A 15,134-nucleotide genomic window follows, 5' to 3' on the forward strand; every position below is an offset into this window, starting at 1 on the left:
TGGACTTACGGAATATCTTACCTACCACCAGGGTATCCCACACAGCATCACCTCAGATCAAGGGACTCACTTCACAGCAAATGAAGTGTGGAAATGGGCCTGTGCTCATGGAATTCACTGGTCTTATCATGTTCCCCATCAACCTGAAGCAGCTGGCTTGTTAGAATGGTGGAATGGCCTCACAAAGACATAATTGCAGTGCTAACTAGGTGGTAACATTTTGAATGGTTGGGGCAATGTTCTCCTGGAGGCTGCATATGCCCTAAGCTCACATCCAATCTATATTGCTGTTTCTCCCACAGCCAGGATTCATGGGTCCAGGAATCAAAGGGTGGAAATGGAAGTGGCACCACTCACTATTACCCATAGTGAACTGCTTTCAAAAATTTTTGCTTCCTGTCCTTGCAACCATATGCTTTGAGGGTCTAGAAGTCTCAGGTCCAAAGTGAGGAATGCTCCCACCAGGAGCGACAACACTGATTCCATTGAACTGGAAGTTAAGAATGCCATCTGACCACTTCGAACTCCTCATGCCTCTGGATCAACAGGCAAAGAATAGAGTCACTGTAGAGACTGGTGTAATTGATCTTGATTACCAAGGAGAATTTTGTTTGATATTACATAATGGAGGTAAAGGAGAGTATGCCTGGAATACAGGAGATTCCTTAGGACACCTCTTAGACTAGCCCTGTGATTAAAGTCAATGGAAAACTACAGAACTCAATTTCGACATGACTACTAATGGCGCAAACCCTTCAGCAGTGAAGGTTTGGGTCATTCCACCAGGCAAAGAACCACAACCAGCTGAGGTGCTTGCTGAGGACAAAGGGAACTTGGAATGGGTGGTGGGAAAAGGTAGTTCTAAACATCAGCTACGACCATGTGATCAGTCGCAGAAAAGAGGGATGTAATTGCTTTTAGTATTTCTTCCTTGTTTTGTTGTGTGTGTGTGTATAAATATATATATATATATAAAAATTTATGCATATAGCAAATATCTTTGTTTTCTTCCTTCCCTTATTCCATTACTTATTATAAAACATAAGTGTACAAGCCCCGCAGTGGTCGTGATCCCCAAGGTGCCTTCGACCCCCGTGGAGCCCTCGATCTCCGCGGCGCCCCCGGCCCCCGAAGTGACTGAGCCCCATCTCTGCAGCCCACAGACTCCGCCGGCCCGGGCCCCAGCAAAGCGCTTCCTGCAGCTGCTCCGCCCCCTGCTTTGCTGGGAGGAGGCCTCCGGGGACAGCGGTGCCACCAGGGCCTTCTCCAAAAGGATCCTCAAGTGGAGGCTTGTGGGGAGGGCTACAGCAGCCAGCTGTCCACAGACAAACAGAGGTACATCTTCAGACTGGCCTTCCGGATGTGGAGTGAGGTGACGCCGCTGGCCTTCCAGGAGGACCTGACCGGCCCCGCTGTCCAGGTTGACATCAAGCTGGGCTTTGGAAGAGGCCGCCACCTGGGGTGTCCGCGGGTTTTCGATGGGAGCGGCCAGGAGTTTGCCCACGCCTGGCGCCTAGGCGATGTTCACTTTGACGACGATGAGCACTTCACCCCTCCCGCCAGTGACACCGGCATCAGCCTTCTCAAAGTGGCCGTCCATGAAATTGGCCATGTCCTGGGCTTGCCTCACACCTACAGGACAGGATCAGTAATGCAGCTGAATTATATTCCCCAGGAGCCTGCATTTGAGCTGGACTGGTCAGACAGAAAAGCCATTCAAAAGCTATATGGTACCTGTGAAGGCTCATTGGATACTGCATTTGACTGGATTCTCAAAGAGAGAGACCAATATGGAGAACTGATGGTGAGTTTTAGCACGTATTTTTTCCGCAACAGCTGGTACTGGCTTTATGAAAATCGAAACAACAGGACACGCTCTGGGGATCCTATCCACATCCCCATGGGCTGGCACGGGATCCCAGCACAGAACATCGATGCTTTTGTCCACATTTGGACGTGGAGAAGAGATGAACGCTATTTTTTTTAAAGGTAAAGAGTCTGTGGGGGGCCCGATTTCTGTTTTCAGCAAATGCACTCGGAATAAATGTTTGGAGCCCCTAAAAAAAAAAGAAATAAGTGTAAACGGGGCTAGTGCGGTTTTGGTTGCATGCATGTTAGTTGTATGATGTTAGGTGCCAGTATGTTTTTTTTTAATCGTCTTTGTGTAGAGAGTATGTGTGGTTTAAGGAGATGTGTGCAGGTGCCAAGATGACAAGGGATGGACTGTGATGGTTAAGGGTATGTGTCAACTTGGCTAGATCATATTTCTCAGTGGTTTGGCAGATATTATGTAATCATCCTCCATTTTGTGATCCGATGTGAGCAGCCAATCATTTGAAAGGGGAGTTTCCTTGGGAATGTAGCCTGCATTCAATATGTATGGATATTGTCGTTAAGCTCGCCTTCTCTCCATCCTGCATCTTACTTGACATCCTCTGACCTCCAGTTCTTGGGATATGAGCCAGCAGCCTGCCATCTGACCTGCAGATTTTGGGATTCACCAGCTCCCTCAACCCTGTGAGCCTGCAGCCTGACCTGCCAATTTTGGGTTCATCAGCCCCTGCAACCACGTGAGTCAGGAGAAGCCTCCAGCCTGATGCCTGACCGACGAATTTGGGACTTGTCAGCCTTTAAAACTGTGAGCCATTTCTTTGAAATAATCTCTGTCTGTATATATTTATGTATGTACATGCTTCACTGGTTTTGCTCCTAGAGAGTACCCAGCCCGAGGCAAGAACCAACAGTGAATTAGAGCATTAGTTGCCTCCACCTTTTGAATAATGGGTATATAACTTATTTTAATATTTGCAAATGTGAAAGTAAAATGTTATCTCACTGATCTAACTTAAAAAAACTTTCCTTTTTGTTATGAAATATTTGATACTTCAAAATATGTAACATATATTTGAATTAAAAAGCATAACAAACACTGCTGAGCCAATCCATCATTGAAGGTATTCTCCCATCTGCTATTCCTTTACTTTGCCTTCCACCCAGAAGTAACCACTATCTTGGATTTTGTGTTTATACCTTTTTTTTTGCATTTTTGAAAACGAGTTTTATTATTTAATATAAGTCCATAAATAATATGTTCTATAATTTCACTCATTTGTAAAGATTATATACATAGTTTCATTCTGTATGATCACTTTTGGTATTTGCTTCTTTTCCTCAACATTGTGTTTCTAACATTTGTTCAGATTGTTGTACATGTACTTTATTCATTGTACTTCTGTTTAATATTCCATTGTGAGAATATACCACAATTTATTAATTCTCTTGAGATGGCTATTTTGCAGATTTTCCGCCTAACATGTCAGTATACATTCTTGTACGTGTCTCCTGATGTTCACGGTCTAGAGTTTTTCCTAGATGATATTCCCGAGAGTAACATTGCTGGGACACAGGGAATGACAACTTTCCACTTTACATAATAATGTTAAATTATTTTCCAGCGTGGTTGTATTTGCATTGATTTATATTTCTAGTGATTTCTCCATTCTTGCCAATGCTCTCCAGTATCAGATTTATTAATTTTGCCAAACTACTGAATATAAAATGGTATCTCATTGTAGTTCTAATTTGCATTTCCCTCATTTTTTTAAACTTAATTTTATTTTTTGTTGTTGTTGAGAATATACACAGCAAAACATACACTAATCCAACAGTTTCTACATGTACCATTTAGTGACATTGATTACATTCTTTGAGTTGTGTAACCGTTCTCACCCTCCCTTTCCGAGTTGTTCCTCCTCCATTAACATAAATTCACTGCCCCTAAATTTTTTATCTAATCTTTCAAGTTGGTGTTGTGAAACTGGTCCCATATAGATCTTAAAAAAGCATAAGGCTCAAGGCAGACATTTTATTTCCCTCATTATTCATAATTTTTTTTCATTATTAAGAATGATGTTGCCGTAGATTTTTGGTAGATACCTTTTTTGGGCTAAGGAAATTCCCTTGTATACCTTATGTCATGGATTGAATTGTGTCCCCTCAAAGTGTGTGTCAGTTTGGCTAGGTCATGATTCCCAGTATTGTGTGATTGTCCATTTTGTCATCTGATGTGATTTTCCTATGTGTTATAAATCCTACCTCCAACATGTTAATGAGGTAGGATTAGAGACAGTTATGTTAATGAGGCAGGACTCAATTTACAGGATTAGGTTGTATTTTCAGTCCATCTCTTTTGAGATATAAAAGAGCAAAGCGAGCAGAGAGACAGGAGGACCTCATGCCACCAAGACAGTAGTGCCAGGAGCAGAGTGAGTTCTTTGGACCTGAGGTCACTATGCTGAGAAGCTCCTTCACTTCCATCAAGGGACGATTAATGACAAGGACCTTCCCCCAGAGCTGACAGAGAGAGAAAGCCTTCCTCTGGAGCTGGTGCCCTGAACTCAGACTTCTAGCCTACTAGTCTGTGAGAGAATAAACTTGTTTGTTAAAGCCATCCACTTGTGGTATTTCTGTTATAGCAGCACCAGATTACTAAGATAAATGTATGGGCTATTTTATTTTTCTTTTAAATCATGAATGGGTGCTGGATTTTATCAAATGATTTTGGTTTGCATTTCTGGGATGATCATATTTCTTTCTTTAATCAGTTTCCTAAGGACTGCCATAACAATATATCCCAAAGCAGGTGGTTATACCTCACAATTCTGGAGGTTGGAAGTCCAAATCAACATGTAAGCTAGGCCATCTTCCTTCCCTCTGAGAGTTCATGCTTCCCCGCTAAGGAAAGATCTTTTCTCCTTTTTTTCCAGTTTCTGGTAGCCACAGTTGTCCCTTGGCCTGTAGATGCATTTTCACATGGCTATACTGTACTCCCTTCGTCTGTTTCTGTGTGTATCTTTTCTTATTTTATAAGACATGACTCAGATTGAATTAGTACCCATTATACTCTAGTATGACCTCATGTTAACTGCTAACATCTTCAAAGACTCTATTTCCAAGCCAGTCATGTTCATGGGTACCAGGGAATTTTGACCTCGGCATATCTTTAGGGGGACATAATTCAATCCATAACATATATTTACTTACATTAATACATCTTCAAATTTTAAATCAATCTTAAACTAGAATAAACTCAAAACCTGTTGTACACATGTGAATACACACATAACACACACTACTGCATAAAGTTTGGTAATATTTTAGTTGGGATTTTTATATATTTTCATGATTGAGACTGGCCTATACTTTTCCTTTCCCATACTATCTTTGGCTAATTTTGGAATCGAATTTACAGTGGCCTCATAGAAAAAATTGAGAAACATATATGTATTTTTTGTTACTGGAAAGAGTTTACATAAGATTAGAATTATCTGTTTCTTGAATGTTTCCTAGAACTGTTTAGTAAAACTACCTGAGCCTGGTTTTCTCTTGGTGGAAATATTTCTAATTGTTCATTCAGTTTCTTTAATGTTATAGGTTTTGCCAGAATTTCTACTTTTTTTTTTTCTTGAGTGAATTTTGATAAGCCATATATTTTTAAGAATATCTCTAGGAATTTCACCTTAGTATTAAAATGCATTGAAATGAAGTTTTTAAAAAATAGCATTTTCTTCATTTCTTTTTTAAAACACCTGCTATATCATGTAGATATAGTCCCCCCCCCTTTTTTTCCTCACTCTTCCTCTGTCTGTCTCTCATGTGGCTGTATAATTTTGTTTTGCTTGATCAATTTAACCAGAGAATTGTCTGGTTAATCAGTTTTTTCAAAGGACCAATATCTGGTTTTGTTGGTCTTCTCTATTTTGTATTTTTTCTGCGTCTTTGATTTCTGCTCTTATCTATTTTGCTTTCTTTGAATTTATTCTGTTCTTTTTCTAACTCCTTAAATTTGAAACATAGGTTTTTTTTTGGTTTCCTTCTTTTCTCATATATGTATTTCTATTGAAGTACTCGTAGGTTTTCATAACCCAGAAGCTCAGTTCTAAGTATTTTTAAAAATTTTCACAAATTATTTATTGAAATAGGAATTATTTAGAAGACTTAAAATTTACAAATATATGGGAATTTAAAAAATTTATCTCTTTTATAAAGTTTTAACGTGTTAGTACTGTGGTCAGAAATCCAAGTCCATACACTGTGATCAGAAATTGAGGTCTACATTATACTGATTCTAAGAAATATGTTAGGACTTACCATATGCTCTGTTCTTGGTCAGTTTCTGTATTGCTGTGTGTTTGTGAAAAAAAGAATATTCTCTAATTGTTGGGTTCAGTGTTCCATTTATTTCAATTAGAACATGATCACTGTGTTGTTCAAATCTTCTATAGCATAGCTATTTTTCTTTTTTCTGTTTGACCTACATAAGTGGTTGTTTTAGTTATCTAGTGCTGCTGTAACAGAGATACCACAAGTAGATGGTTTGGCAAAGAGAAATTTATTTTTTCACAGTCTAGGAGGCTAGAAGTCCAAATTCAGGGTGCGAGCTCCAGGGGAGGGCTTTCTATCTTTGTCAGCTCTGGGGGAAAGTCCTTGTCATCAGTCTTCTCTTGGTCTAGGAGCTTCCTAGCGCAGGGACCCTGAGTGCAAAGAATGCAATCTGCTTCTGGCACTTCTTGCTTGCTTGGTGGTAATGAGATTTCTTTCCTCTTTGCTCACTTCTGTCTTTTATATCTCAAATGTGATTAACTCAAGAGACAACCTAACCTTGTAGATTGTGTCCTTCTTCATTAACATAACTACCTCTAATCTTGCCTCATTAACATCATAGAGGTTAGGATTTACAACACACAGGATAATCACATCTGATCACAAAATGGAGGACAATCACATAATACTGGGAATCACGACTTAGCCAAGTTGACATGCATTTTGGGGGACGTAATTCAATCTGTAACAGTGGTGTAATAAATATACCAACTTATTCTATTATGTTGGAAGAAAATCTCTGTATTTTATCAATTTTTGCTTCATATATTTTGAAACCATTACATTAGTTGCATATAAATTTAGAATGTTTCTGGTGAATTGAACCTTTTATCATTGTGTAACAACACTCTATTTCTAATAATGCTTTTTAAGAGTTAATATGAGACAATAATCCAGAAGAATGATGGTAATATAAACATAGGAAAATAACATAAGCCTGTGAAAGAAAATCATAAGAAACACTTTTATTAAATGTGATCGGTGAAGGTTTTTCTGGGAAAGATATATCTATTTTAAGACATTCTGTTATAACAATTCCTCTTATGCTGCAATAATTAACATTTTATAATTTGACAGAGCTCTCTGATGAAACATTCCAGTAGTCTAAGGTCTTGAGTTTCTGACCTTTGGGGACCGAAAAGCATCTAAAAAGCCTTAGACCAAAAGGCAGTCGTTTGAACTGAATAAGGGAATACTTCATGGTTTAAAGTCAGGAAAGGTGTATGTCTGGACTGTATCCTTTCACAATACTTATTCAATCTGTATGCTGAGCAAATAATCAGAGAAGCTGGACTATGTGGAGAAGAATGTGGCATCAGGATTGGAGGAAGACTCATTAACAACCTGCAAAATGCAGATGACACAATCTTGCTTGCTGAAAGTGAAGAGGACTTGAAGCACTTACTGATGAAGATCAATGACCGCAGCCTTCAGTATGGGTTGCCCCTTAACATAAAGAAAACAAAAACCCTCAAACTGGACCAATAAGCAACATCACAATAAATGGAGAAGAGACTGAAATTGTCAAGGATTTCATTTTACTTGGATCCACAATCAACACCCAAGGAAGTAGCAGTCAAGAAATCAAATGACTCATTGCATTGGACAAATCTGCTGCACAAGATCTCTTTAAAGTGTTACAAAGCAAAGCTATCACTTTAAGGACTAAGGTGTACCTGGCCCAAGCCATGGTGTTTTCAATTGTCTCATTTGCATGTGAAAGCTGGACAGTAAATAAGGAAGACTGAAGAAGAATTGATGCCTTTGAATTATGGTGTTGACAAAGAATATTGAATATACCGTGGACTGCCAGAAGAATGAACAAGTCTGTCTTGGAAGAAATACAACCAGAATGCTCACTGGAAGTGAGGATGGTGAGACTTCGTTTCACCTACTTTGGACATGTTATCAGGAGGGACCAGTCCCTGGAGAAGGACATCATGCTTGGTAGAGTAGAGGGCCAGCGAAAAAGAGGGGACCCTCAATGAAATGTATTGATGCAGTGGTTGCATCAATGGGCTCAAGCATAAAGATTGTGAGGATGGCCCAGGATCTGGCAGTGTTTCCTTCTGTCACTATGAGTCAGTAATGATTCAATGGCACCTAACAGCCAACAACAGCTTCATATTCTGTAGTTTCTCATTTCTTGTTACCTTCTTTTTCTCAGTGAGGAGGTTATTTTTGCCACAAAATATCTAGTTAGCAGTAGGGTAGTTACTATATATATACGCAATTTTTTTTTTTTTTTAGTTCTGCTTTTCAAGAATTCTAAAATGTCAGGTTTTTCAGTCAGCTACTTCTACTGACTCATTTTAAAACAAAAATATTTCCGTACATTTATGTAAATTAAAAAAAAAACCTGTTGTTTTGGAGTTCATTCCAACTCATGGTGACCCTGTCTGTTATAAAATAGTATTACTGCATAGGATTTTCTCATCTGTAATTTTTATAGAAGCAGATCACCAAGACTTTCTTCTACAAAGGTGCTGGGTGAGTTTGAACTGCCAACGCTTAGGTTAATTGTCAAGTGCAAACTGTGCCACCCAGGGACCTTACATCCATCTAAAAAAAAAAAAAAAAAATCCATCTAAGACACCATTAAATCTAGTGTTCAGAAGCTACTTTTCTTTCATCTGTTCTTTTGTCCCTTTTATTCCCTGGGTGAAAACCAGTGTGGACTCTGAGGTATAAATTCCAAGAAAAACCAATCAAGGAAGGGTTGGCTATTCCCAAGACTCAGCACCATCATTTGGTCACTGATAATCAAGGTTGCTAATTAAGATCTTTTTTACTTGCGAAAAAACAACATAAAGCTCTCTGTTTGGGAATTGTTACACTCTCAGTCAGAATGTGAAATTGCATTCCCCTGAACCTAGAAAAATGCTCCTATTTCATACTTAATAGGCATGTAAAACATTTGTAACTGACTAAATATTAACTCAACTTGTCCTTGGGTCTCTCTTCACCTAATGCTTAGTAATTATTTCCCCTCATCATCTACAATTTAACTCTTATTCAACATATTTGTATTATGTTGAAAATCTGGGGAGCAGTGTGTTCCAGGAGGAGGACATGGCCTATTTGTATCCTTTCTCACACACAGCATTTCCTTTTTCACATCTTCTCTTAGCTTTTCATGGTAGATAAATTCCTAAGTGACATTTTCAGTTTATGTGTTTTTTAAACTCCCAGTTTCGCCATTTGTTTCTCAGCATCATTCAAACTAATTCTTATTTTTCTCTTTTAGGAATTATAGGTCTCATACAGTTAAAGCTTTTATTCTCAGAACACTTGAAGAGAATTGCTCTACCATCTGAAGAGGATAGATTCTTTGGTCTAACTCAAGTAAGGGGGATTTCTGGTTCCCACTGTCTTTTTTTTTTAAATTACAATCTGTGAATCTACGAGATTAATGACATTTTCATCATTGAGCATGAGTCGTTTCTCAGGCTCAGAGAAGATTCCTCTGTGTTGTTCTTGCTGCAGTGACACAGGAACACACAGTGGGATGCAGTAAACGTCACTTCTCATATGAAAACTTCGCCATAGAGAGCTAAGATCAGGTAGAGGCAACATTTCATGTGTTCCAAGTTATTGATGCTTCTATTTCTGGTGTGCAAGGAAGACAAGCTAAGGATGGGAGAATTGCAGCAGCCAAGAATAGACAGGAAGATAAGCACAGTCAAGTACATATATAATTAATATAAAAATACCATGAGGCTTATATTTGTCAGATATTTATTCAATAATATGCTTTCCTACCAATATGTTATGTAGTGCTGGCTCAACATTTAAATGGTTTAATTGAAGAGGTCTGGAAGGATAATTCTGGAGGCTAGGAACTTAGAGAAGACTAGATGTTGGTCAGAATGAATAGTGGAAGTCTCTGAACAGCCAGAGGACAGTATGAAGGTAGTAGGTACCTGAGCCACAGTAGATGGCGGTATGACTGGAGGTGATAGATGGATCTGGAGATGAGGTGGTTGAACATGGAAGACCCACTTTGCTTTCTATGAAATTCTATTGAGTATCTGGTAAATTAAACGCTACTTCCTCATGGCTCGGAAAATTATCTTTGACTTTAGATTGTCAGTGACAATGTAGTGAAGAAAACCAAGAATCTGGACTTACCTTGTTTTTTAAAATTAATTTTTTTTTCTTTAAAGAGTAATACGTGTACATAATAGAAAATTTATAAATTAAAGGTAGAAAGAAGAAGAAGAAAAAACTCCCACAGCCTATAAAAAAGCAGCCACTGTTAACATTTTTGACATTTTCTTCAGGTACTCTTTTCTATTTATTTGTATCTTTCTAAACAATTGCAAGAATTAGGCTTGCATTTGATACTTAGCTGTGCACAATTAGTGAATTCATTTAACCTCTTTGAGGTTTTGTTTTTAAATATGTATAATATGGATCATATTATCTTTACTACATACTTTGCTGGCTTTTGTGCCACTATAGGAAAGCTTGTGAAAGGTTTTTAGAGGAAAAAAGCTAATTGAAAAGCTACGTAATGGTATTAATTTCAGTGTTTCTATCCTAGAAGTGATTATTAACAAAAAAAGATAAAAATAAAGAGCAACATTTATGGTAAGACAGAACTTGAAGAAACAGTCTTAGTTACAATTATGTGAGAGAATAAGAAAATTATCAATTCAGATGAGTATGTAATCCATATGACTGCGAGCAATATCATCAGGATTGATCATTCTAACTTATGATAACTTTATTTCAGTCAACTTTATAACTTTATATAATATAAACCCCCCAAAAAAACCATCACTGTCGAGTCAATTCTGACTCATAGTGACCCTATAGTGACCCTATAGGGCAGAGTAGAAGAGTTTCCAAGGAGCGCCTGGCAGATTCGAACTGCTGACCCTTTGGTTAGCAGCCGTAACACTTAGCCACTAGCGTAGTGGCATAGTAGTAGTAGTAATATGATATAGGACAACTATATTATAATATGCTTCTTTCTTAAAGCAAATAAGATATCAGAATTAATAGAAGGATGACCTGCAAGATTCAGGAAATAACTGTAAAATATTTAATTTAGACAGGTTCTTATTAAAAATTTATAATCAAGATTAGTTGGCACATTAGGAAATGATGTGTAGATAGTGAAGAGGATCAGGCGAGAACTACTAACATGTTAAAAAAGGATGAGAAAATAAACACCATTAATAATAATAAAACGTTATTTACTCTGGATACCATAAGATTAAGGGGATTTAGTTAATGGCTCTTTTGGCATCTCTTCACACGTGTAGAAGATCAATATCCAATTCCACTGAAGATTCATCAGAAGTAAATGGTCCTAAATAGTTATCCTAAGTAAATTATGCTGAGGAGAATGTCCAAAACAGGTTGTAGAATTTATACATTTGGATATATTTAAAGTTAAGTTGTGCGTTCTGAATTTAGGGCATGATCTGCCGTTTGACTTCTAAGTTACAATGATTTATTTCCTTCCCTAGGTTAATGAGTCTAGTCAGAATTCTTATCTGAAGAAGTATCTCTTTAGGTTCAGCTCATAGAAGAGAAATTGCTAATAGGGAAAGATGACAAAGTCTTTTCACATCTTACTATCCACATTATTTCTTAAGAGGTAAGAAATGGTGAAGAGTTTGAAATGATGCAGAAACCATCAGAATGAAGATGTAGCTACACTGAGGTATCTGGTGATCTTCACTGGACCAGTTTCAGGAAAGCAAGGAGTTCAGGAGGGGGTCACTGGTGGACAGTAGAGCAGATATTAAAGGGGAATGAATATTTCTTGACGGTAAGGGCATGGAGGGAGATACAACTGGAAAGATAGTATGGAGACAAGTTATAGAAGTACATTCTAGACAAGAACTTTGCACTTTCAGAGGCAATGGGAATCCCTGAACATGTTTGGTCAGGCTAGTTATATAATCAAGACGCTTCTTAGGAAGAGCAATCTGTTAGCCATGTTCAGACTAGATGGAGTGAGGTCTGATGTCGTATATTGTAGGATTTCAGTAATGTTTAGAAAAGTAGATGGGAAATAGAACATATTCCTAAGGCAAATACTTGGCATCTTATTTTAAATTAAGAGTAGGTAGCCCTGAAAGGAATAGAAAAGTATAATAGGACCTCCAAATTAATAATCATGTTTGTGTGTGTGGTGAAATGAATAGTATCTTAATCAAACCAGCAAAAATTAAAAAAATAAACCAAATTATCTCTGTGCTGATGTCATGATTGTAAACCTAGAAAACACAAGCAACTTCAGTTAAAAAAAAGGATTAGGCCCAATAACAGAATGCAGTAAGGTGGCTATATACAAAAGAAAACAAACAAATACACATAAAACAAAAACTTTTCTACATTCTAGCAAGAAGAATCTAAAAATGGTAATATGAAAAGGTATTCTATTTATAATGCCAAGAAAAATGCTATGAACTACATGACAATAATTTTAACAAAGAAAGCATAGAATACATGAAAAAGAAATGATAAAATTTTATTGAAGGACAAGCAAAAGGTTTGAACAAACATATGGATGCACTATATTATTGGATGGGAAGACTTAAGTCATAACCATGCTTTTTCTTCAATGGTTAATATATAATTTTCAAGCAATTCAAATCAGAATCCTAATGGGATTTTTTGGGGGGAATTGAGTAAAATGATCATAATGTTTATATGGAGCAATACCTGTTCAAGAATATTTAAGAAAGTATGAAAATGAAAAGTGAAGGAGGAATTTGCCTTGCCAGATACGGTAAGAAAAGTCACTGTTATCAAATCACTATAACATTTGCACAGAAATGGACAAATAGATCAATGGAAACAGAATAGAGAATCCATATGCAGAACCCAAAATGTTTGAGAATTTAACATATGACAAAGGTAGTGGTTAAGTTCAATAGGGAAAGAATGGGTCAGTTAATATGTGGTGATGTCATGATTCTATTTACCAGGAAGAAATTAAAACTGGACTTCTCTTTTATAACATATACAAAAACAATGGCTCACAGACCTAAATGAAAAAATAAAATATTGAAAGAAAATCTGAGAGTGTACATGTACATTCCTGAGGCAGGGGAGATCTGAACTAAGATTAAAACTCAGTAGCTATAAAAGAAATAATAGCTGTGTTTAATTATGTCACAGTTGAAAGCTTGGGTATAGCAAAATGGACCCTAAACAGGTTAAGAGGCAATTGAATAGGAAACAATACATGTAACTTATGATGAAGTTTTAATCTCTATATCTATAGATTAATATCTATAATATAAATAAAGCTCTTATAGATTGACCAGAAAAAGACAGCAGAGAAGGAAATAGGAAACAACATGAACAGGCAGTTCACAGAAGAGCAATTCCAAATTGTAAACAAACACATATAAAGATGTTCAAACGTATTGGTTGTCAGGGAAATGAAAATCAGAGTAACAATAAGATATCACTTTATACTCACTATGTAGTGGTTGTTAGTTGCTGTTGAGTGGATTCCGACTCATAGTGGCCCCATGCGTGCAGGGTAGAACTGCTCCATAGGGTAATCTTACAGAAGCAGATTGTCAGGCACGTTTCCCGATGTACTTCTGGGTGGGTTTGAACCTTTCCACTATAGTTGAGTGCTTAACTGTTTGTGCCACCCAGGAAAACACTTATTCTTGTGGAAATATATGTTACTGTCATTTGGAAAACAATCAGGCAATTCTACTAAAAAATATATATATGTGTTGAACTAACATTATTGGTAACTTTGGTGAAGGGTAAGGCAGTGCACAATACTGGGGAAGTCAGCACAACTTGACCAAGGCAAGGTCATAGAAGCTTCATAGACACATCCAGACTCCCCAGGTGACAGATATACTGGGCTGAGGGCTGGATCATGGTCTCAGGGGACACCTAGCTCAATTGGCATAACATATTTTATAAAGAAAATATTCTACATCCTACTTTGGTGTGCAGTGCCTGGGGTCTTAAAAGCTTCTGAGTGGACATCTAAGATACTTCACTGGTCCCACCCTATCGAGAGCAAGAGAGAATGAAGAAAACCAAAGACACAGGGAAAGATTAGACCAAAGGACTAATGGACCACCCTACCACAGTCTCCAGCAGACTGAGTCCAGCACAACTAGACAGTGCCCAGCTGCCACCACTGACTGCTCTGACAAGGATCATAATAAAAGGTCCTGGACAGAGCTGGAAGAAAATATAGAAGAAAATTCACTCACACAAAAAGACCAGACTTACTGGTCTGAGAGAGACTGGAGAAACCCTGAAAGTATTTCCCCAAACACTGTTTTAACTCAGTACTGAAGTCATTCCTGAGCTTCACCCTTCAGCCAAAGGTTAGATAGGCCCATAAAACAATAATACAAGTAGCTCAACCAGATACACCAGATTAAATGGGCACAACAGCCCAAGGGCAAGGACGAGAAGGCAGGAGGGGACAGGAAAGCAGGACAAATGGAGATAGGAAACCCAAAGCTGAGAAGGGGAGAGTGTTGACACATCGTGGTTGTGGCAACAAATGCCACACACAAAAATATGTATACTAATTGTTTAATGACAAACTAATTTGCTCTGTAAACCTTCATCTAAAGCACAGTACATATACATGTTGACCTAGCAATTTCACTTCTGGAAAGTCATGCCATTAAAAGAAAATCATTAATATGTGAAGATATAGGTGTAAGAATATTTATTTATAGCATTATCTGTAGAAGAAAAAAAAAAGAAATAAGAAAAATGTCTATTAGTACAGGAATTAATAAATAATGACCTATTCACACTGTGAATGTTAGGCAGTCATTAAAAAGAATAAATTCAAGTACCTCTCCAGACTTCTCTGTGCCTTTTTGCCCATGTTTCCATTCGGTGACATTTTTCAGCGTAGAAATCAGGCAGCATAAATTGCTATACTTCTTGATAGCCTCTCCTTAAATTTTTAGGTGCTTTTTTCTCCACTTTCCCTTTTTTATTATATT

General features: G+C 37.6%; 1 pseudogene; it reads left to right on the forward strand.

Moving 5' to 3' along the window:
* Positions 1 to 731: 731 nt before the first annotated feature.
* On the forward strand, positions 732 to 1,987 carry LOC126084418 (matrix metalloproteinase-21-like; annotated as a pseudogene).
* The last annotated feature ends 13,147 nt before the right edge of the window (positions 1,988 to 15,134 follow it).

This window comes from Elephas maximus, chromosome 10, assembly GCF_024166365.1.
Source record: "Elephas maximus indicus isolate mEleMax1 chromosome 10, mEleMax1 primary haplotype, whole genome shotgun sequence".
NCBI classification, from domain to species: domain Eukaryota; kingdom Metazoa; phylum Chordata; class Mammalia; order Proboscidea; family Elephantidae; genus Elephas; species Elephas maximus.